Source organism: Hypanus sabinus, chromosome 23 (genome assembly GCF_030144855.1).
Source record: "Hypanus sabinus isolate sHypSab1 chromosome 23, sHypSab1.hap1, whole genome shotgun sequence".
Taxonomy (NCBI): domain Eukaryota; kingdom Metazoa; phylum Chordata; class Chondrichthyes; order Myliobatiformes; family Dasyatidae; genus Hypanus; species Hypanus sabinus.
In genome coordinates, this window is record NC_082728.1 from 37,431,561 (window position 1) to 37,457,090 (window position 25,530).

Consider the following 25,530-nt stretch of genomic DNA (forward strand, 5'->3'; position numbering starts at 1 on the left):
GGAATCTTTGAGAAAGATCAGAAAATTTTGTGGTTAAAAATTCTGTTGCATCCTTAGGCTATGGTAATGTATAGTGAGGCAAAGCTTGTTTGAATGCAGTGACTTTACATCAAACCGCAGCTGTGATTGAGGCCCACGCCCAGATTGCAACAGACCAGCTGTTTGTTGCACACTTTCGCAACTGAGACTGTGCCACATCCACAGCCAAATTCAGGAATTTACTGGCCATAGAGGTGAGAATGGGATTATGAAACCAGCACCTTCCTGTAACAGAAAAGGCCAGTATTTTACTTGATGCTTAATAATCTACTAATTTAGTAGATTGCACAGTTTGTCACTGAGTGATTAAGAAATTCTCTCACATGAGTGCTTAACAAAGGTAATTCCCAGCATCCACACAGTTCCCTTTCAATATTCTAAAATTAGTATTCTACATGAATGGCTTCATACATATCTGTGCAGGTGTGAAATTCTATCAGCGTAGCCAAAAAGACTTCTGGTGGCAAGCACCCAGCCAATCTTTCAGAGTAACTTGAAATTTTCCTTATCACCTTTCAATACTGTTGCAAGAAACAACTTCTGTCATGAATTTATGGGTTGGACAGGTAAGCAACCAAATATCAAGGGAATTCAAAGTTGTGGTGTTGATGCAACTGGGAGATGAAAAGAAGAATGAGCATCAACATGCAATAGGAAGTTCTGAAGAACATCGATGAGTAGACATAGCCAGTATATTCAGTTCAATGCACTGAGTATAAATGAAACTTCTTGGAGGTGAACCACAGAAAGTTTGAGATGTAAGAAATCACCTTTCACCAGAGATTGAAAGGACACGGGCAGACGAAGAATGGTTAAGCTGCAGCATGAATGTGGCTTGGGTCTTAATATTGCAGAATGATGTTCGTGTCTTAGATATGTTTTGCAAGAGTCCAACGGGATGAATGATGAGAGCGATGAGAAAGCACATTCTGAGAAAAAGTTTAAAAAACAGGACTACGCCCATTGGTACAACATAAAGCAGTGACAAGTTTTAATTTTCCAAAGATGTTGATAGCAAAAGTGAAAGACTTTTTGCTCTTGTTGGAAATTTAGTAATCTGTGATTAATTTAGCTTGATGACCAAGAGGAATGAGGAGAGAGGTTAAGAGAAAATTGTTTATGTAAAAAAATAATTAGATTGTGGGATTCTTGGCCAGAGGAAATAGCTGATGTAAAAAAACATTTAAAGAAGGGTAAATCACAGTGCCTTTGGGACAGAGCATGGTGATAGGATTAGTTTCAAATTATTGTACTGAACACAATTATTCAAATGACCCTTTTCTGCACTATAAACATACATCAATTATGAATTTGTCCATTCATGCACAAAGATCAACATCATGCCATTTTCCACTTTTTTTTCTTCTAAAGCTTCTAAAACATGGACAAAAATAATGAAATAGACCTAAGCACTAATGCTTTCTAAATGTCCAAATCGCAGATAATTAACATGTCCAATATTTTTGTCCAACGATTCTTTTTGAAGTTCTAGGGAGAGCTGCCTTTCTCTCCCCTGAAGATGAATATTGGGTTACTTCTTATAAAAAATGCATTTCATTAAAGTAGCATACAGAGATCTAGAATATTAGTAATTCAGCAGATTTATTGCAAATTGCTGCAGTGCATTAAAGAGTTGCTGAGAAAAGCCATAATAACACGTGTGCACATCTGTTGCTTGTAATGAAATTCACCCAGGTAATGTCTATAGTTCTGCTGGATAATGAATGATCCAAGTGACAAGCACATGGCATTAGATTCACAAATCCAGCCAACCTTCTTTCTGACTTAATTCACATCTTCTGGAAAATCTGATTAAAGACGCAGTGCGAGTGGCATTTACCTTTTTCAGAAATCATACAATTGAATCCTTGTATTATTTAACATGATCATACCCCACTGAATGCACAAAACCTACTCACCTGTTGAATACTGCATCTGAACAGCGTTCATTGTGGATGTGTTATTATTGTCATACATTCAGCACATAGAGGATGGATTTCTACCTCAATCACTTTAAAAAACCTTGTAGCAATGGGTTAAGTATCAAAGGGGACATTTATCAAGTATAATTACAGGCAGTTGGACATGCAACAAGGAGGAGGTTACAATCAATCTTAAATATTATGAATTTGTGGAGACTACCCAAAGTAAATCTTAACGGGAACTTGTATACCACAGCATTTCATTTGTTAATTGGTGAACAATGGAACTATTGGGAAACTGCTATTAATGGAATATGTTTCAGTGACATTTGTTTGTTGTCTTTATGATACAGAGTTCATTGCACAGTAAGAGGCATTCCTGAGCCAGCAGACATCCAGAGGTTTGGATTCTGACCATTTAGATGATTATAAATCGTAAAAGTTTGGTTTCTGATTATTTTCCCAGGGCTGAGATGGCTAACACTAGGGGGCATAGTTTTAGGGTGCTTGGAAATAGGTACCGAGGGGACGTTGGGGGTGTGTTTTTTCACACAGAGAATGGTGGGTGTGTGGAATGCACTGCTGGTGATGGTGGTGGAGGTGGACACATTAGGGTCTTTTAAGAAACTCTTAGATGGGTGCATGGGGCTTGGAAAAATAGACAGCTATGCAGTAGGGAAATTCTAAGCAGTTTCTAGAGTAGGTTACCTGGTCAGCACAACATTTTGGGTTGAAGGCCTGTAATGTGCTTAGATTTCTATTTTATATGTATACAACACAGTACAATATTTCCCTCCATCCACTCTGCCCTTTATTATAATCAGGATGGAAATCATTGCAGGTGTACTACAAGTTGAATTATTAATCCCACATTTGCATAGCATAGTAATACACTGAATTTAGCCATCATAAAATAATGTACAGTAAGTTTGTATTAGATCTGAAAACACTGTAACTTAAGGGGAAATAACAAAGGCTTGGTGAATAGTGTCCACAAACAGATGAATAGAGTATCAGGCAGGCAATTGGTCCAGTTCAACGGTCTCAACTTGAAATTTCTACTGTCCATTTCGCTCCACAGAAACTGCCTCCCCCAGTGATCTATGTATTGCTCCAGATTCTGCCATCTCTTATGTCTCCAGATTATTCATAGATTGTGTTCTCCTAAATGCTGTGGAATTTTAATTCTAGGTGCCTGATTGATTTTTCTGCCTGGAAGCCTGTCTGATTGACAATCTCTAGTCAATGAGAATGTAGTTTGCTTCCCTTTGTCAGGGTTGGTTTTGGAAGGGTTGGCTGCCGGCAATCTTTGCATGGTGTCTAATATGATGTGTGTGAGAATGTTGGCTTTAAGGAGCAACCATGCTTTTCCAGGGCCACAAGTAATGCAGTTAAGTCACTAAGTTTCTCCATAAAGTGGTTCACTCTTCACTTACCTATTTTCTTAGAGCTTAGAGATCAACACAGACTCTCACTCTTAAACCTGTACCTCAATAAATTAGATGTTGTTAACTTCATTAGTTATTTACAATGCTAGCAGAACTCAGAATAAGATTGGCTGCCATTCTCTTTTCCCCTCTGCCCAACGCACTGAAGTAAATGGGTTGGTGATAGACGAAGGTCAGAATCAGATTTTTTTTATATTTGACCTTTGACCAGAACCTAAATAGCCTGATTGTATCATTAAATCAGACCAATGCAGTTAAGGCACGAAGCTTCTCCACAAAGCTGTGTGCTTTTCTTTTCATTTGTCAGCTTCCTAACAGGTCAGAGAAGCTCAACAACCCACTATAAAACCTGTAGCTCAATAAATTAGATGATGTTAACTGCATTAGTTATTTAAAATGCTTGTAGAATTCTGGATTACGATTGGCTGCCTTTTTAAGTGAGCAAGCCTTTTCACAGGTGGCTAAAGAATTGGAGGAAGAGCTTTGCCCGCTCAATTCAGCTTGAGCAGAGCCTGGGACTTGCGCCGGCCATGGTTGATTAAGTTGTGACATTTATTGCAGGGCACAAAAGATGAAAATCATTGACTTATTGAAACCTCAATGACTCATTTGCAATGTCTGCAGATTTCAGCCTCTTGCTCATTATAAAAGCACTTGATTCAGGGGAATGCTGAATATATTTTGCAAGAGACATGCTCATTTGATTGCGACACTAACACAAGTTTCTTCTGGCAAGAATATGACCAATCAGCTCTCCCAGATAACCCTGTCAGCATTTCTCCCTCAATCAATTGATGCAAAGCAAGACAGATCATTCCCCTCTCTGCTGTACGGTATGTTGAACAAATATAGTGTGGTATAGCTACATTGTTTGCATACACAAATCATCAGTGCTCAATTGCCTTTCATCTTATATCACAAATCTCTTCGGCCAATATATAAAGTAATTTGCCACATATGTGTTGAAGATCATTGTGCAAATGGTCAAGTGTTTCTTAATATTGTGCTCAGAGAGTTGCTTTCTTTTGAGAAATCTGTGTTCTTGGCAATCATGCAAAATTTCTTCCAGACTTGCTTGGCGGAGAGGAGAGGAGAGGAGAACAGTGAAAGGCTGCTTAGATACGAAAACGAATGGAACCTTGGATCTATGCTCAAGAGCATTAAAGGCTACTTTATACCCTGTGACATATTCAAAAAAAGAACCAGCTCAGCTCTTTTTTCCCAGGGTCGTGGAATCAAGAACTGGAGGCCAGAAGTCTAAGGTGAGATTTAAAAGGAAGCTGAGGGGTAATGTTTTTTCCTTGAGGTTGGGCTGCATATGGAATGGTTGAGCCAGGTATGTAAACAACATTTGAAAGAAACATAGGCAGATACAGCATAGGAAAGATTTAGAAAGATATTAGCTAAATGGGACTAGATTTCATGGGTTCAATCAAAAGGCCTGTTTCGGTGCTATATGACTTTAAGGCTCTCAGTTGTCTCATTGGTCTCTCAGAAGTCTGACTATTTTAGGAGCATAAGGAAAGGAAAAGATCTTCCTGAAGTGAAAATTGTGAGAAAGATGGAAGTACCATAGTACTTGACGTACCCAAAATAACATAGATTATCATTGCCTTTTAATATTGGGAGAAAGGCAAAGAATTGTAAGGGAAGTGTGCCTTGGTATTAGCTGTAGGTGGAGGTTCAATGTACAGATGCTTTTGCAGGATTCCTGCTAACTGTTCATGAATAATTATCTCTGATGAGGATCCAGGTGATTATTTTCACCAGCTGTCAAGGGGACTGGTTGCTCCTCCTTTCAGCTTCAGAGAAGGAAAGGGAGAACAATAAAGTTGAAAAATCAGAACAGGCACAATTTCAAAATTTTGCAGAATTTCCTAGAACTAAAATTACATTTTTAATGGCTCTCCAAGAATAATTTTTGTTAAGAGCACCACTACTTAGGCTATTCATTGGGCTACTAGTAGGTGCACTGCACATAATCAGCCCATGAAAACTTCTTGACAGCAGTTCAATGGACTGATGAAGTGACTGCCGATTTCCTTAAGTTATATGTGTTGCATGATTACCCTGTACATGGGTGATAGTGAAAACAGGCATCAATCCCATTGACCATGACCATGAGAGGAAACACAGTTAACTGATTCAATAATAATTCAGTTCATTCTCATTTTTACACTGTACTCCTCTAGAATAAATTGTTGACTCTTCTATGCTCTCATAACAGGAAAGGTACATCTAGTGAATCAAGAAGGCCTCCTTGATTCTTGTTGTTCGTGCACAGAATCCATGATACTAAACTGCACAGCCAAGTCCATTTCTAAATCAATTTATTTTGAGACACTAAGATTAGTTAAAAACAGGCAAAATTGTTAATATTAAAAATAAGGTAGTGTTCTTGCTTGGAATCACTTTCTAGTAACCCCAGTTTGTAACAAATGCACATCAGTAATGGACCTGATTAGGCTCGGCTGTGATGTTGCCACAGTCAAATAACTTGCTGACTCTCGCTGTCTAGAGGTCGCACATGATGAATGGCCAGTTGCCGAAGATAAAGGACTGTCAGTGTCTGTGGAAACATATCGCGCCAATGAATTACTGCCTTTAGGAAGCAGAGGGAAGAATAGGGGAGAACCTTGAAGGGTGGGAAACAAGAGAACGTAAATGTTAATCATTATTCTTTGTGTCAGAGGAACCGTTATGTCAGACTCCCTCTGTTTTTGAAAAATGCCTTCTTCCATGAATCACCCACAGATCCTGGAAAATTAAGAATCAACAAATTCCCGTGGATCTGAACAAAAATAGAAATCTCTAATGGCTGAACAGTGTCAGTAAGCCTTTTAAAATCAAATTGGTCTATATATTGCTTGGCAATTAAAGACAGAACAAACCAGAATGGTAGGACTTGGTCAGGTTCTGGAATGCCTATGAATAAGCACCATATTTAAAATCCACAGCACCATATTTAAAATTAAGGGTAGAAACTATGTCCTAATACATACTTCCACATAGTGATACACAAGAAGTATAAGACTGATGTCAATTATAACATTTTACAGGTTTGATGATTTTGTGCCCAGTATTATCAGTGTGGTGAAGGGTAAAATGAATATATACATACTTAACAGATTAAACAACTGAGTCACATTGAGAGCGACACAGGCTTGGCAGTTTGTTCTTTTTATTCTCCACTTTATGGAAGCTTTTAATGTCCTTCGAGATAACAATGATAGAACTTGCTCCAAACTAAACTTTAACCATAATGGTATGAGTAATTCAGTGCACTGAATGTGACGGGCATTTTTAAAAATCAGGGTCTTGGGTGATGCCTTCATCACATTAACGACGTCTGGTAGAAATCTGTCAGGAATTACAAATGTTTCTTCTCTGAACTCACATCATTAAAAGAAGGCCACCTTTCTAAAGATTGAATAGGTTATATAAATTTTAATTTGTTTTGACAAGCTATTGGCTAGTTTTGTTTCAATGCATACCTTTATTTAAACAGTGACCACAGACTGCATCTGTATAATACTTTAATCTTGTAATGATACAGTGCTAGGAGTTGTAGATGTGAAACTGGATAGCCATGGGGTGGGGGGGGGGGGCGGGGGGGAAGCAGGCACAGGGATCAACATGGTTAACCAGCACCATTGATGTAATGCAGATACCATACCATCTTCATGTATTTTCATGGCAGCAGGATCCAGCATGAAGTCAAGATTTTGCACATTTATTGGTTGTTTCAGCAGCCAGCCGATATCATGAGTGATTACTTCAAATTAAAGCAAGCTGGTCAGACTTATGACTCTTACATTGTAATGGGAAATGCTTTGTGGCAGTAGCAGGTGTTTGCAGTCATTTTACAAATGAATCAAATCTAAGAAACACTGAAGGATTATTGTACAACATGGGAGCAAGTTGGACCCTGTGGTGAACTACATATACCTGTCTGGACACGCCCCTCTGCTGGCTGCTCCTGTGGCTCCTCCCACAGACCCCTGTATAAAGGCGAATGGAGGCACTGCTCCTCCCTCAGTCTCCAGGATGTTGTGTGGTGGTCTCATACTGCTAATTGTGGTCTCTTGCAACTAATAAAAGCCTATTATTCGTCTCCAGTCTCCGAGAGTTATTGATGGTGCATCAGACCCATAGCTTTCTGATAGTACATTGATGCATGCCTTATATCCAGAGAGGGCCAAGATATCCTTAGGCTACACAGAAGCCATTGGAAACAAGCAGCTATGGAGAACACCAGGACTCGGGCATTATGATCTGGATGCCATGTCACAAAACGTCAATGGTCTCGCTATCAGTGAATGCATCATCAAATATTACATCCGATCAACTGTACCACTATCTTCAGATAACATTCCCGTCAATCACCCACAATTAATCACATGCTCTGTCAGACTTTCACATGCTCATCATAAATACAAGCATCGTACCCCCCCCCCACAGACACCTGACAAATTACATACACTGCAAGTTTTCGTGTAAAACAGCCACATCACCCCAACACAACACAACAATCAATAATGCACTTTTGTTTTCCTGCAAGTCAAATTGGCACCAACCAAGGGTAGTGGGAACTGATCAGGAGAACCTATATGCCTGAAGTCCATGGAGAACAATGCCATTCCTTGCTGACTTGGTGGTTAGTGATTGAAGATGAGGTATCGAGACACGTGGTCCTCTCTCAAAATGAACACTTCCCCTTATCCCACCATCCTTTTTGATATTCAGCAGTAGGGTGCACTAAATATGCACCTCTTAACTTTTCACTGTCCCTTACACTTACTCCTTTTCTACTTGAAGAAGTGTAGTCTCACAAGACAGTCCATGGAAAAAGAAAGAATGATATTGAAGACGTGTTGTCATTTGAAATTTCATATACATGGACATTAGTTCAGAAAGAGCTACGGCATAATGACAGAAACAGCATATGGAGAGCAACATCTACTGAAGCTAAGGAAACTTCAGAACTGGAGGTAGCTCACCGAACATACACGGTGGGTAAATTAGGAAGGATCTAGAATTCAGATTTTAATTTCAAGGAGCAAGATCACAACTTGAAGGAAGAAAAACAGAAAACGTTGCAGTAATCAGCATTCAGGCAGCACTCATGCCAAGATGAAACCACAGAGGCTGCCTGTGTTTATCTGTCAGCTTTTATTTTTTGTTTCAGATTTCCAGGAACTTATTTAGATCATCTTGGAATCCATCTTCTCAGCTCAAGCCCAGACTGCAGCCAAAGTGCCCAGAGACGGCAATATCTAAAGCGGCTCGCCATCTAGCAGTTAATGCTTTAACAGATTACTAGGCTTCTTCGGTGCCATGCCAGGGGTGGCAGTGGCTCCAAGAAGAATAATTGTTGCACTGTCATCTCTCTCCATGGAAAACAACCAGGCTCCACCTGTGTCAACTATGAGACATGCAGATCATGGTGAGGTTTTTGAGATCCAGAGCTGGATGAGATCATTCTCAAATTCCACTGGAGAGATTAATGAAGACCTGGACATAGACATTTACAGAGCTCAATGTTGCTACTTGAACTAATTGAAGTAGCAAAGTTGAAGACTAATTGAAGAATTGTCTATGAGTTATTTAAGTTTTAGCTAAGGACCAAAAAATATTCAGCCTTACACTGAAGTGATGATTTCAAGATAATGCCATCAATTGAATTGAATTGACTTTATTACTTACATCCTTCATTTCCATGAGAAGTAAAATTTAACTCAGTGATATCATTACTACTGTATCTTAGAGTAAGCTGGCTGTGGATTGCCCTTGATGCTCGAGCAGCTTCAACCAAGTGTGACATGGGGAAGCACTAGTTAGACCAAAGTTGATGGGCATCGATGGAAAAATGTCACAATGGTTGGAGTTGCAACTTACACAAATGTAAATTGTTGCAGTTTTTGAAGGTCAATAACCACAGGAGTTAATGCAGGAGTTCCTCAGGGCTGTGTCCTAGACCAAACCATCTTGGGCTGCTTCACCAAAGACCTGCCTTACATTGTGTCAGAAATAGCTTCTGTTCACAACTCCTCAAAAAATGAAGTACATGCACACAGGCAATATACAGGCATGTACTGACAACTAGTACGCAGCATGAGTAATGCCCATTCAACAGAACTGCCAGGGAATAATCATCTCCAACAAGGAGATTAACCAACTACTTTACCATTCAATGGATTTACCATTGCTAAGTCCATCCTCCTTTCACTACAGTATGCACCACGTACTAAACGCTCTGCAGTTACTCCCATAGCCCTTCCTAATCACGTAACCTCTGCTATCTAGAAGAACAAGGTGCATGTGAACACCAGTGCCTGTTCTATTTCTTTCTATTTGGGCCTCTGTCCAATCAATTTCAGGAGGGTGCTGCATAAGTTTGGGGCTGAGATCAGGGAGTTGGAGTAGGAGCTAACTGAAGCTCGTATTTGATGTGTCAGGTGGAGTTGAAGGACTAGGTAACCAATGGGTAGGGAAATAAAAAGGGGAACCTCTCTGTGTTAGAAGGAGCACTTTCCCAGCACAGGAGCAATGTGCTTCAAGTGTCCACTGGCAAGTCATTGAGTTAGAGAATAACACAGCATGGAAGCATGTCCTTCTGCCCAAATTATCCATGCTGACAAACATGCTGGTCTGATTTCCCTGCATTTGACCCATATTCCTCCAAAAGTACAGGTATGCAAACATTTTTTTTTAAATAAGTTCCTCTTAAATTAGAAGACTGAAACAACCAGTGAAACCAACCAGCGTAATTGTATTTCGTAAATGACACATTCAGGCCAATAGAAAGTTGGTCAAAGTTATGTTTCAGATTGACAATCCGGGTGGTTAAGTTAATATAGTTTCACTTAGGTAAGTTAATTCAGTTTCATTCTTGCTTCAGACTTTACCTAACTGGAGAGGCGAACCTTCGAAGATTGTGGCTGAGTTATTAACAGTTCAGACAAAACTGTGGACAAGTAATATTTGCTTTTATTAGTAACAGTAATTTGAAAACTGTCAATTGACACACGTATTTTAAGAAAAAAGACAGGATTTTGGCTTAGCTCAAATGTTGTGGAGATTAAATCATATCGATAAATGTTTTACCTCAGTAATTATTGGTTTATTTTCAGTACGCGCCGTTGGAGCCCTGTGGTTCATTGCTCCCATCCAGGAATGTGATTAGTTTGGTTTGCAGGGTCAGCTGCTTAAACAGGTGAAAATGGGGGTCTGTGACTGCCCATGTAAATGGCAAGCCCCAGGCACAGCTGGGTAGAAGGTCAGAGACCTTGGGAACAGCTGGGATGAAGGTCTGAGGCCTCCCTACACCGCCCCCCACCCAACAACAGGAGAACATTGCAACAGAGGCACGATATTGCAAAGTTCACAATTTCTGCATTATTGCAATTTATGTTAGGTCTGTGTTCACATTGTAGTGCTGGAAACACCAGCGTAGCATGAATGAATTGTAAAGTCATTGTTTGTCTCATGTCAACCAGGGTTAAAAACGTGTCAATGACTGCATTATGATACGATATGCATTCAGGATCCAGGGTGTTCCTGTTCACTCTATCCTGTTCCCAACTTTATCTCCCTCTGTGGAATTTTGTACACTAAAGATTCCCGGGTAAATTTTTTTAAAAATTAAAGGCCATGCATCTATGGCAAAACACAAATATATGGAAGTTCCATAAAAGTAAGTCATACTGTCGTACAAACTCTGCTTGTAAAGTGATTAGAGTGGGTTTTCTGTCAGCAGCTCCTGAAATATATTACAGCAAAACTTCCGTCAGTATAACACATTGTGAATATTTAGAAGCTGCTGGCCCTCTATTTGATGGATAAAGACCATTATAAACTTATAACATTAGATAGCACAAGTTACTCATTCCTAATAAGCATTTATTAAAATTATTTTGAATGTAATGTTACAATTGCTGCTGCTGTCCACATTTTCTCTCTTTGAACTAGCTAAATCCTTCAGGCCATTGTTTCAGAAATGTGAAATGCTTCACTGAGGTTAATGATTTTTTAGCTTAATTACACTGATGAATTTATAATAATATATCAGATATTGTAAAACAAACTCATGCCTAATGCAATGCTACGATGACCAAAAATAAATATTCTGATGGAATAACTAAACAACAAACTTGGTTCTTTAAATCTGTCTGCTCAAGATTTTCTTTCATATATTTTCAGAAACATTATCAGAAAATGAATCAATTTAAAGTGCAATGAATCAAACTGTGCCAGAACAGATGATATAGCCTTGAAAATTAGTAGTATCTTATTGCTACATTAGACAAAATAGTTGAAAATTAGTCACAGACTAATGCACAATTCTGCTACCAATTATTTTATTTCACACAATTAGATGCCAAGACAGCAGCAGCAGGGTGGTTATCTATAAGAAGGCCTTATGGTCTTATACATTTTATTTACAAGCCTCTGGAAATAAATGCTTTTTGAATTTTATTTTCATTTTTCAAACATACTGTTTATGAAAACTAAGTAAAAATCACAGCTGCAAGTCCTGGGGATAAAGCAGTAGTATTTCAAAGAGTGTTGCAATTGCAAGAAGTGTACACAGTGGCCGACTGTTTAATATGTACACTGTGGAGTCTTGATGTGTACTTTGTATTTTGCAAAATGTTGGTTTGCTTGTAAAATTGAACTTCAATCATTGAAATTCTGAGTAAACTTGTTGCAGCAAAACAATATGTTGTACTAAATGGTAGAGAACTTGAAAAAAAATTTAAACGTGCTTAGCAATAGTACTGGAAGCTGGGAAGTAAAAACAAATCTAATTTTATGCACAAAGATGAACTTGCAGGAAAAATAAGTTTGCAGTTACAGAACATCTTTCATCTTCTCGTGTCTCTCCAAAACATTTATTAAAGGTATATCTTGAACCGATAATTACCTATTGTTCAGAAGACAAGTACAGCTGTCAGTTTCTACACAGCAAAGTCCCGCAACAGCAAATTAATGAATTACTGAATAATCTCTTCACGAATGTCTTGCTTAAGGGAGGAATGTTAACAAATATATATACCGGCAATTTACTTGTTCTTCAAATAATGTCCAGAGTTTTTTATACCTAAATGACGAGGGGATTTATATGTCTCAGTTTAATATCACATCCAAAAATCAGTTCATTTTTATGATATTCCTCAATACTACCAAAGCAGAATTTGAGTATTTCTGCTGGGGTGAGATTAAACTTATAACTAATGCATCTCAAAGAGCCAAATGAAGCTTTGTAAAATAAATAAAATGAGGAACAAGAAGGAAAAACAAGGGACACTTACTACAATATGGTAGAAATAAATTGAGATGATATCTTTATTGGAGACTATGTCATGAAATATTATATTTTGAAAATCTGAGACTGAATGCTTCTAAAGTTAGCTAGAAATATATTGTATATTAAAGTACAAACTACAAACTATCTTGGAAAGTCAAGTTATATTAACCTGTCTAGTTTTGCAAATACTGTAAATTTGGATTTATTTGTTCAATGAATATCAAACAGTACAATTCCCTCTAGACTGTGTCAACAAAACATTGTTCACCTTTCACACAACATCAGGTTTGAAATATGTTCTCAATTACCAGTAAATCTGGGGCTAGTCCCTCTGTCACCTAAACAAATCCTTAGACAAATTGGTTTGGTTGTTTTCAATGGTTCCACATCACAATAACCAAAATATAAGTGAGGATAAAAATGTGTACCAGTGTGGCAGTGGATGTACTTTTAAGATCTGAAATGAAGCCAAGTTGAGGAAGAGATTATCAAAATGATTCTTTATGTTTTGAAGCAGAGATTCTTTGAATGCATGTAAAGAATGTCTGCCCTTTCTCTTTAGATTAGAACTACTTGTCAAATTTAGTCATGTGAGTCGGACTTCAACAAGTGTGAAATAATCCTATTTTAAAATACCACAAATTTGTTATTTATAAGAGCTTGCTGATAAACTCTGTGGATATAAAATATTAGTTTGAGATTGTATACCTTTTGTTCTGCTAAAATTGTCCATGAACAACTTAGCCTAATTATAAGGTCACTATCACAGACAGGGGATGGATCACTAATTTTCATTATAATATGATAAATTTAAAATATAGCCTAAAACATACACTGATGAAGAAAGTGTTTGGCTTTTCTCTCTTTCTCTCTCTCTCTCTCACACACACACACACACACACACACACACAGAATGCTGAGAAAAATATTCATATTCATATGCTGATGCCCCAAAGATCTTCACATGCTTGAATTATTTTAGAGATCTCTGCAATACATGGGAGAATGCTACAGCCATTTTGTACGCACCCTTCACTTTCACAGAGAGGGAATCAAAGAAGGAAAATCTTCTTGGTCTGTTTTTATTCGGCCTCTGCTGTTTGGCTTTGTCATAGACGGGAGAATGTTTCAATACAGGAAAGGATATGGATACTGTAATCTATGGAAAAGAAAATATTTTGTGAATTTCCACACTTAAGAAAAAAATTTCAGCATTTTAAAATTGTTAAATAGTAATTAGGTATTAACTAAGAGCAAAACGTATTGTAGGAATTGATGTTACATTGAAGTATAGAATGCTGAATATGTGAACTTCCATGTTATATTATGGTGTTAACAGGTTTATTTTATGGTCACAGATTACCAGCATATAAACCATGCCGGCTAATCCACTGCCTACTGACTAAAATGTAATAGGATCTACAGCAGTAACTGCATTATTAAACATCATTAAAATCTGCACTTCAGGATCGATAATGTTTAATGTCATTTGTGGTTTAAATGAGGAAAGAGGAATAAAATAATTGTTATTCCAGGTCTGATGCAGTATAAAGATCACAATAAGACAAAGAACACAGTAATAAAAATAAGCACAGTAAATATGAGCACATAGATAGCCTATATACTGTACATATAGACAATAGGTGCAGAAGTAGACCATTCGGCCCTTTGAGCCTGCACTGCCATTCTGAGATCATGGCTGATCATCTACTATCAATACCCAGTTCCTGCCTTGCCCCATATCCCTTGATTCTCCTATCCATAAGATACCTACCTAGCTCCTTCTTGAAAGCATCCAGAGAATTGGCCTCCACTACCTTCTGAGGCAGTGCATTCCAGACCCCCACAACTCTCTGGGAGAAGAAGTTTTTCCTTAACTCTGTCCTAAATGACCTACCCCTTATTCTCAAACCATGCCCTCTGGTACTGGACCCTCCCAGCATCTGGAACATATTTCCTGCCTCTATCTTGTCCAATCCCTTAATAATCTTATAAGTTGCAATCAGATCCCCTCTCAATCTCCTTAATTCCAGCGTGTACAAGCCCAGTCTCTCTAACCTCTCTGTGTAAGACAGTCCGAACATCCCAGGAATTAACCTCGTGAATCTACTCTGCATTTCCTCAACAGCCAAGATGTCCTTCCTTAACCCTGGAGACCAAAACTGTACATAATACTCCAGGTGTGGTCTCACCAGGGCCCTGTACAAATGCAAAAGGATTTCCTTGCTCTTGTACTCAACTCCCTTTGTAATAAAGGCCAACATTCCATTAGCCTTTTTCACTGCCTGCTGTACTTGCTCTTTCACCTTCAGTGACTGATGAACAAGGACTCCTAGATCTCTTTGTATTTCTCCCTTACCTAACTCTACACCGTTCAGATAATAATCTGCCTTCCTGTTCTTACTCCCAAAGTGGATAACCTCACACTTATTCACATTAAACATCATCTGCCAAGTATCTGCCCACTCACCCAGCCTATCCAAGTCACCCTGAATTCTCCTGACATCCTCATCACATGTCACACTGCCACCCAGCTTTGTATCATCAGCAAACTTGCTGATGTTATTCTCAATGCCTTCATCTAAATCATTGATTATAAATTGTAAACAGCTGTGGTCCCAATACAGAGCCCTGTGGCACCCCACTAGTCACCACCTGCCATTCCAAGAAACACCCATTCACTGTTACCCTTTGCTTTCTATCTGCCAACCAGTTTTCTATCCATGTCAGTATCTTTCCCCCAATGCCATGAGCTCTGATTTTACCCACCAATCTCCTATGTGAGACCTTATCAAATGCCTTCTGAAAATTGAGGTACACTACATCCACTGGATCTCCCCCGTCTAACTTCCTGGTTACATCCTCGAAAAAACTCCAACAGATTAGTCAAGGTTGTTTGTATGTACATAAAGTGATGCTAGACAGGAAATGATAAGGTAGTGGTGGTTGGGTTGTGGAGGGGTGGGTTAGAGACTGGAAGTAATGATCAGCCTTACTTCTTGGGGAAAGTAACTGCTTTTAATTCTGTGGTCCTGGTGTGGATGCTACACAGCCTTTTCTCTGATGGGAGTGGGACAAACAACTAGTGAGAAGGAGGGAAAACTGTGCCTCTCCCATCAATACAATTCACACTCTTCCGAAACCTTTTGACATGAGATGTGCAGTTACAGTAGGTAAGCAGATGTAAAATATGTTTAACAGTGGTATTCAGGAGTGCTACTGATAGTTTTAGATGATTTGGTTGGAATGGAATAGATTAGCATGAACTCTGACAGGCGAGCTTTTCTTCAAATAATGGCATAAAATCTATTGCACCTGCCTAAGTTATGGAAATGAGCAGATTGGAAGCCAGCATAATATGGACACTTAACACTTAATTGTCTGATCCTGGGGTGGGGTGGGGTTGGGATTGGAGGTGATGCACATGCTCCTGCCTACATCACCAGTGCTGAGTCTGAGAGTGTTGATAGCTTCCAAAACCTGGGCACGAACATCACCAATAACCTGTCCTTGTCCAACCACGTTGATGCCATGGCCAAGAACACTCACCAGCACCTCTACTATTGATGAAATTGGACATGTCCCCACTGACTCTTACCAATCTTCATTGATGCACATGGAAAGCATTCTGCCTGGGTACATAATAGAACATAGAACATAGAATAGTACAGCACATTACAGGCCCTTCGGCCCAATCAAACCCTGCCTCCCATATAAACCCCCACCTTAAATTCCTCCATATACCTGTCTAGTAGTCTCTTAAACTTCACTAGTGTGTCTGCCTCCACCACTGACTCGGGCAGTGCATTCCATGCACCAACCATGCTCTGAGTGAAAAACCTTCCTCTAATATCCCCCTTGAAATTCCCATCCCTTACCTTAAAGCCATGTCCTCTTGTACTGAGCAGTGGTGCCCTGGGGAAGAGGTGCTGACTGTCCACTCTGTCGATTCCTCTTAATATCTTGTATATCTTATGGTCATATCAAAATTAACCTGGCCAAAAAGTCGATATCAATCCAATAAAGCAACAGAGTATGAAATAGTACTGTACAATGAACACGGACAGAAAAGCAAAGAAATGCAGATCAGAAATACAGAGTATACACAGCAAACCGTAATACTAAAGTGACCAGCCAAAACATGAGCACATCAAAATATACCTAAACAGTGCAGGCTTAAGATCACTTTGGAACTATAGTATCTCATTTACAGACAATAGACAATAGGTGCAGAAGTAGACCATTTGGCCCTTCGAGCCTGCACCGCCATTTTGAGATCATGGCTGATCAACTACTATCAATACCTGGTTCCTGCCTTGTCCCCATATCCCTTGATTCCCCCATCAATAAGATACCTATCTAGCTTCTTCTTGAAAGCATCCAGAGAATTGGCCTCCACTACCTTCCAAGGCAGTGCATTCTAGACCCCCACAACTCTCTGGGAGAAGAAGTTCTTCCTTAACTCTGTCCTAAATGACCTACGCCTTATTCTCAAACCATGCCCTCTGGTACTGGACCCTCCCAGCATCTGGAACATATTTCCTGCCTCTATCTTGTCCAATCCCTTAATAATCTTATAAGTTGCAATCAGATCCCCTCTCAATCTCCTTAATTCCAGTGTGTACAAGCCCATTCTCTCTAACCTCTCTGCATAAGACAGTCCAGACATCCCAGGAATTAACCTCGTGAATCTACGCTGCACTTCCTCAACAGCCAAGATGTCCTTCCTTAACCCTGGAGACCAAAACTGTACACAATACTCCAGGTGTGGTCTCACCAGGGCCCTGTACAAATGCAAGAGGATTTCCTTGCTCTTGTACTCAATTCCCTTTGTAATAAAGGCCAACATTCCATTAGCCTTCTTCACTGCCTGCTGCACTTGCTCATTCACCTTCAGTGACTGATGAACAAGGACTCCTAGATCTCTTTGTATTTCTCCCTTATCTAACTCTACACCGTTCAGATAATAATCTGCCTTCCTGTTCTTACTCCCAAAGTAGATAACCTCACACTTATTCACATTAAACGTCATCTGCCAAGTATCTGCCCACTCACCTAGCCTATCCAAGTCACCCTGAATTCTCCTAATATCCTCATCACATGTCACACTGCCACCCAGCTTAGTATCATCAGCAAATTTGCTGATGTTATTTTCAATGCCTTCATCCAAATCGTTGACGTAAATTGTAAACAGCTGTGGTCCCAATACCGAGCCCTGTGGCACCCCACTAGTCACCACCTGCCATTCTGAGAAACACCCATTCACCGCTATCCTTTGCTTTCTATCTGCCAACCAGTTTTCTATCCATGTCAATGTCTTCTCCCTGATGCCCTGAGCTTTGATTTTACCCACCAATGTCCTATGTGGGACCTTATTAAATGCCTTCTGAAAATCGAGGTACACTACATCCACTGGATCTCCCCTGTCTAACTTCCTGGCTACATCCTCGAAAAACTCCAACAGATTAGTCAAGCATGATTTATCCTTAGTAAATCCATGCTGGCTCAGCCCAATCCTATCACTGCTACCTAGATATGCCACTATTTCATCCTTAATAATGGACTCTAGCATCTCCCCCACCATTGACGTCAGGCTGACAGGTCGATAGTTCTCTGTTTTCTCCCTCCCTCCTTTCTTAAAAAGTGGGATAACATTAGCCATTCTCCAATCCTCAGGGTTGGAGCTTCCCAAATTGCTGAGGGAACAGGTGCATTGTGTGACGTACATAGAACTGACCAATGCATTACATACATTACCATAGTTGAATCTTCCACCTTACTGAATGGCTGGTAGTAGAGTTGGTTGATGTCAGGCAATGAAGGCAGCAAAGGCACTATGATGCTTGAATGTTTGTTTTCCCAATAAGGTGAAAGCAGTGCATACCCTTGATGCTGCTGACAAGCTGGTGGGCAGTGAATTGTGACACCTTAGCTCGAGTTCTGGTTGATTGATGGACTCTTGTGAGCAAGGTGCCGAGAGCAACTGGAATGTATGAAACTGGAGCAACAGGTGACTGATCCTTTCAGAAAGGTAAGACAGTAACATAAAAGAAAGTTCACTCCTTTAAACTGATTACACTGTAATCTGGATAACAGAACTGATTTTGTAATTAATTATAATATTAGATTAGGTCCGATCTGAATGGAATACCCTCGGGTCCACCTGTACTGAATTTCCACTGAGAGAAAAGAACTCAACATTTCCTTTGAAATGCGGGATGTACTAGCAGAAGGGCTGGACTGAAATCAGCCAGCAGACACAATTAAGTGCCATTTTTATTTTCATTTTCATGTAATGGTTAGAAATCTTACCAAAAGACAAGATAATGGTACCGGCCAGAAATGCACAGGCAGGCTGAGAAATCAGTGGCAGTTCAAACATTATGAAACAAATTGTTCCTTTCTTTATTCATGTTTCCTATTCCTCAATATAGAGTGTAGACTGCTTGGTTAAACCAATCACTGGGAAATTTTAGAGACTACTAGACAGGTATATGGAGGAATTTAAGGTGGGGGGTTATATGGGAGGCAGGGTTTGAGGTTCGGCACAACATTGTGGGCCGAAGGGCCTGTAATGTGCTGTACTATTCTATGTTCTGTGTACTATGAAACATTTGTACATGGTTCCTGAGATGTGATGGTTACACCTGCTGAACAGTTGACACCTAGATTCCATCTGAAAGTTCAATAAGCAAATTTACTCTGGTTCTGTTAGAGGCTAATCAACATGCAAAATTCAGCATTAGTGATAAAGGGTCACCTGTAACCACCAACCATTTCTTGACTCGTACAGGAAAAAGTGAATGGGCTCATTCTCAATGCAATGCCTCTTTTTCACAAGACACAATATGTCAATGAAGAAGTTAAATAGTCATTTCTGATTCATTCAGGCTGCCCTATTTCAGTTTAAGTCAGCTGTCAGCCCTAGCTTCCCTCTGCTCTCCTGACTCAAGTCTCTGTGCTTGAATGAGGGCAGAACAGATTCCAGTGACACCTCTGAGGTGGAGCATGAGCCCAAGCTACTGTTCTGATTGACAGGTGCAACCATAAGACTCGGTAACAAGTGGAATCCAGTTTCCCTGTATATAGAGAGCACCATGACTAATCAGTCCCTCTATATGCAGTGAAATATTAAGTCTAAAATACACAAAAGCTCTGAAGAAACAAAACAAAAAAAAACCTTGGACGAAGCAGATTTCTCCAGGAGAGCACGGGACGATGAATTCATCCTGTGCAGTTTACTAAGAAGCTGTAAAAATTAGGATTGATGGGAAAGTGGAGTGGCAAGTGAAAGGGGGAAAGCAGATGGTAGTCACTTCCCAGGAGCCACGCAATTTCATGGCAGATTTTCTGCTGATGAATTTGCGGTAATTCAAGCCTGGGGCTGACATTCTCTTGCAGTGTGACGGAAATGATTTATAAAGGCCTCATCTTACCCTGCTGGCGGGAACTTCAGAGGCCAGGCTTACTTTCAAAGAAAAAAATATATGGATCCACGTCAGAACAGGACACTTGCAGTAGAAAGGGTCACTTTCATCGCAGTGATGGGTCTGCATTTTATTGTAATGCGGTCACTTCAAGTTAATAGACCACACTACTTAGTTTTGTGACCAACCCTTCAATTTATTATATAATACTGAAATACATTATTGAAGGAATAATACCTTTTTTCTTGTTCAAGTGTACCTACATGGATAATGCTATGAAAGTCCCTGGAGCAGTCTTCTTTTACATAAAAGGAGTACGGTGAAACTCTTGCTCACTGCTAGGCAATCAGATCGATGGGAACTTGGTTCCCAGCGAATACTCAACACCTTCCATTACACTCCTCTCATCCTTACACTGGCAAACACAAGATGGATGTCTGTTCGAGGTCATGCATCCTATATCCTGCTACCGTGAGTAGGTGTAATCAAAAGCAGTGCTATGATACAACTTCAACAATCATTCAACTGTTATGAAATATTTAGATCAAATGAGAATTGGAATCAGGTTTGATATCACTGGCATTTATCGTGAAATTTGTTAGCTTTGCGGCAGCAGTACAGTGAAATACATAATAACGGAGAAAAAGAAAAATGTGAAATACAGTGAATATATGTGCAAAAATAGGAAATTTTAAAAAAGTAGCAAGATATTGTCATGGGTTCAATATCCATTCAGAAATCAAATGGCAGAGGGGAAGAAGCTGTCCCTGAATCATTGAGTGTGTGCCTTCAGGCTTCTGTATCTCCTTCCTGATGGTAGCAATGAGAAGAGGGCATGTCCTGCTAGGTAGAGATTTTCAATGACAGACATTACCCTTCTGAGGCACTGCTCCTTGATGATGACCTGGATACTATGGAGGCTGCTGCCAGTGATGCAGCTGGCTAATTTTACAACTCTCTCTGCCTTCCTTCAATCTTGTGGAGTTGCCCGCGCACCATCCCCCCCCCCACCCCCACCACCATACCAGATGGTAATGCAGCCATTTAGAATGCTCGGTGCATCCATAGAAACCTTAGTAAATCTCAGTAAAGATTTCAAGCAGAAGCGGATCACTATTCACCTTACCTAATTCACTTTTTCAATAACTTCAATGGAATGAAGAATCAAGCAGGTTACTGTGGTGAACTATGTGCCTGTCGGGACACGCCCCCTGCTGACTGCTCCTGTGGCTCCTCCCACAGGCCCCTGTATAAAGGAGATCTGAGGCCTGACGCTCGGCCTCAGTCTCCAGGACATTGTATGATAGACACTCACTCCTGGTTCCTTCTTCCAGTCAATAAAAGCCGATATCTCGCCTTACGTCTCAGTGTGAGTTATTGATGGTGCATCAGCTACACAACAAGAGTCTGAGACACAACTGTCCTTAACACTACCACTCTGTATCTTTAGAGAGACAGAGAGAAAGATATGGCTGTAGAATAACAGCAAGACTGTGGTGATCTATTGACCTGTACTTTTCTTAGAGGTATAAACATAAACAGTACATTTACCATGACTATTAGCTCTAGGGTTTTGGAATAAAAAGGGCAGTGAAAATAATCAAACATGCCCAGAGGAAGTGGCATTTCTTATGTGGTTTTGTTTGCTTTTTAAGATGTGAGGTGAAGAATTTTGAAAGGCAGTTTCACATGCAAACTTTGCCTTAACAAAAGTAATTGGATAAGAAGCCTTGTTGTCAACCTGTTGATTTAAGGTTGAGCAGTTTGAACTTTATTCTGAAGTTGAGGTGTATAGGTTGTGTTTTGTTTATTCACAAGTTTTGGTATGCTGCAAGGCTATTAAAATCTCCGATACAATTAGACCAGTGTTGTAGAGAGTGGATTTTTAGCTGGAGCTCAAAGATGTATCTTCAGAAAGAGTAACAAGTCAGATTGCAATGACTATAGAAGATTCTACCTGCTGTCTGACACATGGTGGGTCATCTAAAGTATCCTCCATACATGCCTCTTTCCAGTGACCAAGCAGTTCCTTCCTTAGTTGCAACACAGATTCTGTCCATCAAGAGGCACATTGGACATGACATTCACCATCAACAACTCCAAGGAAAATGCAAGAAGTAGCCTCAACCACAAAAGCCTTCGGCTAGGTCAGCTGAAAGGGATTGTGGGAAACCCTCCTCAAACTCAGTGGCCCTCATCTTCCACCTGTTCAACAATAACATGACAATTCATTTCCCTGACCAGAGCTCAGCTCATCACAGATCCAATTTCAGGACAGAGTGAGATCAAGTAAAGCAGAGTCATTGTTAATTCTCTACCTTCCTTGCAACAATATAACACGTCACCTCAGCTGTTATCCCCAAAGGAGGGGGTCTAATCGGCCAGTCTGCAGATGATTCGTGGATTCATGCACACTCAGGGGCTGCTGTAGCTCATCATTGGCATCTTGATGGAAGCCTACAGAATAGGCCCTACGTGAAACATGCTTAAGACAAATCTCTCCTGTCAATCTCCCCCCAACCATCCTCCACAGAAAAATACATAATGGCACCCTGCAAGATGTCCATCACTTATCAGATCTTGGATGCAACTCCTCAGGAAAGTCAGACACCGAGGACTTCAGTACCTTCACAAAGGCTCTGACCATCTGAGGAAAAGGGAGCTTGAAGATCAAGACCTCAAATCTTGCACATACTTCATAGTTTGGAGGCTTCTGAGGCATGGACAGCATACAGCAGACATATCAAAGCAATGGTGTCTGCCCCAACATGGTCTGGCCTAAAATCCCCCAAATTCATCAACTATTTATGCATTTCATTTATGCTGGGAACATTGTCCGAGGATAGGATGATGATACTGGCTCTCTTACCTGCGTCCATCAAGATAGTGCAAAGTATTCCATCAGGACCCAAAATCGAGCCTTTCGGGTGGAAACAAGGATTTGATAAGTCAGCAACACTGACAAAATGCTGGTAGAACGCAGCAGGCCAGGCAGCATCTATAATCTATAATCTATAGATGCTGCCTGGCCTGCTGTGTTCCACCAGCATTTTGTGTGTGTTGCTTGAATTTCCAGCATCTGCAAATTTCCTCATGTTTGCGTTTGATAAGTCAGGTGAGGCGCCAAAATAGATCACGTGAATCTTCTTTTGGATTATTACTGTTCTTTCTTTAACTAGAAAGTATAAGGAATTTCAAGAAATGTCAATTAATTATTAGCCAAGATAAACCAACTTTATGCCCTGTAAACAGCATCAATATTATTATCAACATGGTTATGCTGCTTTTCTAAATGTGATGAACAGGTTGACCCTATTGTGTTGTTCCTCTTCTCTGTCATAGTGGAAACATTCTTATTTTATGTAAGGGCTTACTTAATAAAGGTAGGATTTAAGTAATGAAAGGCAGTAGGTGGAATACAAAGCTTCAACTTATTAGAAAGAAAAGAATTTCTGATTAGATTTCTTCATCATATCTTTAATGCAATATTGTGCATGGCCGTGGCTGGTGTTGAGTGAGTAGACCTTTGTTGTTGGCATCAAATGAGCAGACATTAACAGTACTGCTTTATTTTAACATTTCTAGTGTTTCAACGATTTTACTGATTATGTTCAAATCATCTGTTTAACTCAGCACTCTGACACAATGGTCCTAATAATGTAAGGGTAGGTCCTAATGCATTTGAGTGCTTCGGATGACTGCTCACTGTATAATTAGGTATAGAGACCTGAGGCATTTAATAGACTTTAGAAACCAGCAATATCACCAAAAATCAAAAAAGAATATTATCATTTTTTTTTTGCCAGTGAGCTTCACAAAATCCCAAAGGAAAAAAGTGAAGAGAATGAGAAATCTTACAGGCCCTGAGGATATTTACATGGAATGAAAATTCAAAATTTCAACGTATGCTTTCAGCTGCAAAAGAACTTGAGTAACCTCACATCCATTTTTGGTCTGTGTTTGTCTTTAAACTTTTCAATATTTACTCATATTTGCAGTGACTCACAGTTCTGGAACTGAAGTGGTTTCTGCAATAGCTTTAAGGTCACTATGCAGTCAAGGCTTTGGTAAATTTGTAAAGAGCAGAAAGAAAAATACAATGGAAATACTTTAATGAAAAATATTTGGATAAATAAAAGTTAGAAGGATGTGGTTTGTTGCCTCTAGTTTAAAGAGTGTTAGCAGCAAATTGGATCACATATTGCCTCATTTTTGTACTCCATGGGATCCAATTTCAAGTAAATTTAAATGAAAATTTTGGTGTTAGCTTGAGGAAATAAAGTTTATGTTTTTTATTCCAGTGTTCTCTGTGCAAAATGATATAAAATAATAGATGGATGTTTTGGACATGCACTGCTGCATCCATCCAAACTCAAGACACATTTAAATTCTACTTTCCCATATTGTATGATTGCCCTATCCAGGGCTACCTACTACTGATATTAAACCAGGTCTTCAAACTTAACAACATTAAAGGGACCTCCCTGAGCAAATTCCAGACCAGCACAGGGGGAATCCTTAACATAGTCACCTGTTCAAGCAACATTTTCATTCCATTAGTGGTAATATCAGCTCCTCACTTGACAACATCACAATTCAACCTCGAAATGCTACTCTAAACTCAGTCATCCAAAAGCTATGGATACCATTTAGCACCGACACCAGTGAAAGCAGGCATGTTGATAATGGAGCACTACTTCCAATGTCCGGCTGCAAAAGGTGAAGAAAAGAAGAGGGGTATTCTATGACTCAGGAGCCCTCCAGATCTGGAGTCAAACTACAGGAGACTCCAGCTGAAATCGTTGACAGGAATACACCCTCAAATATACTCTATATGGTCATGATGCAAAGGTATATAACTTTACACTCATTGCAAGATTAGTTAAAACATTAACAAATTCTTTCTCCCAACAACTGCACCCCAGCTTTGCTTACTGGCCTCAATCGGCTAACAACCATTTCCTTCAGTTAAAGTTTCTTCTGGATACCTGCTCTGCATTACCCCACATCTCAGTTTAAACATATTGGCAAATATTCAGCCTCTGGAGGCATTCCAACTCTCTCACACACAAACTCTGATACGTTCTACAGTTCCTAAATGGTGCATGCGGCAGGAGATTATTAGAGTGGGAGCATGTCTATGATCTTAAGCTCTCTGGCAGAGTCAAAGTCAATTTATTATTAAAGTATGCATATATTACCATAGATTAACTTGAGATTCAATTTTGTAGGCATTTATAGGAAATACAATAGAATTTATGAAAAAACTGTACAAAAATAAAGAATAACTATCAATGCGCAAAAGAAGAAAAAATTCTGCAAATAAAGAATAATTAACACTGAGATCTTGAGTTGTAGAGTCCTGGGAAGTGATTCTGTAGAAA

General features: G+C 39.6%; 1 long non-coding RNA gene across 2 annotated transcripts; it reads left to right on the top strand.

The window, feature by feature from the left end:
• Positions 1-4,107: 4,107 nt before the first annotated feature.
• Positions 4,108-14,148, top strand: LOC132380136 (uncharacterized). Of its 2 annotated transcripts, none has more exons than XR_009507651.1 (3): positions 4,108-4,242; positions 4,479-4,671; positions 8,598-14,148. It is a non-coding gene; the product is annotated as an uncharacterized LOC132380136 (long non-coding RNA). The 2 variants fall into 2 exon arrangements; XR_009507650.1 differs by having other exon boundaries at positions 10,543-14,148.
• The last annotated feature ends 11,382 nt before the right edge of the window (positions 14,149-25,530 follow it).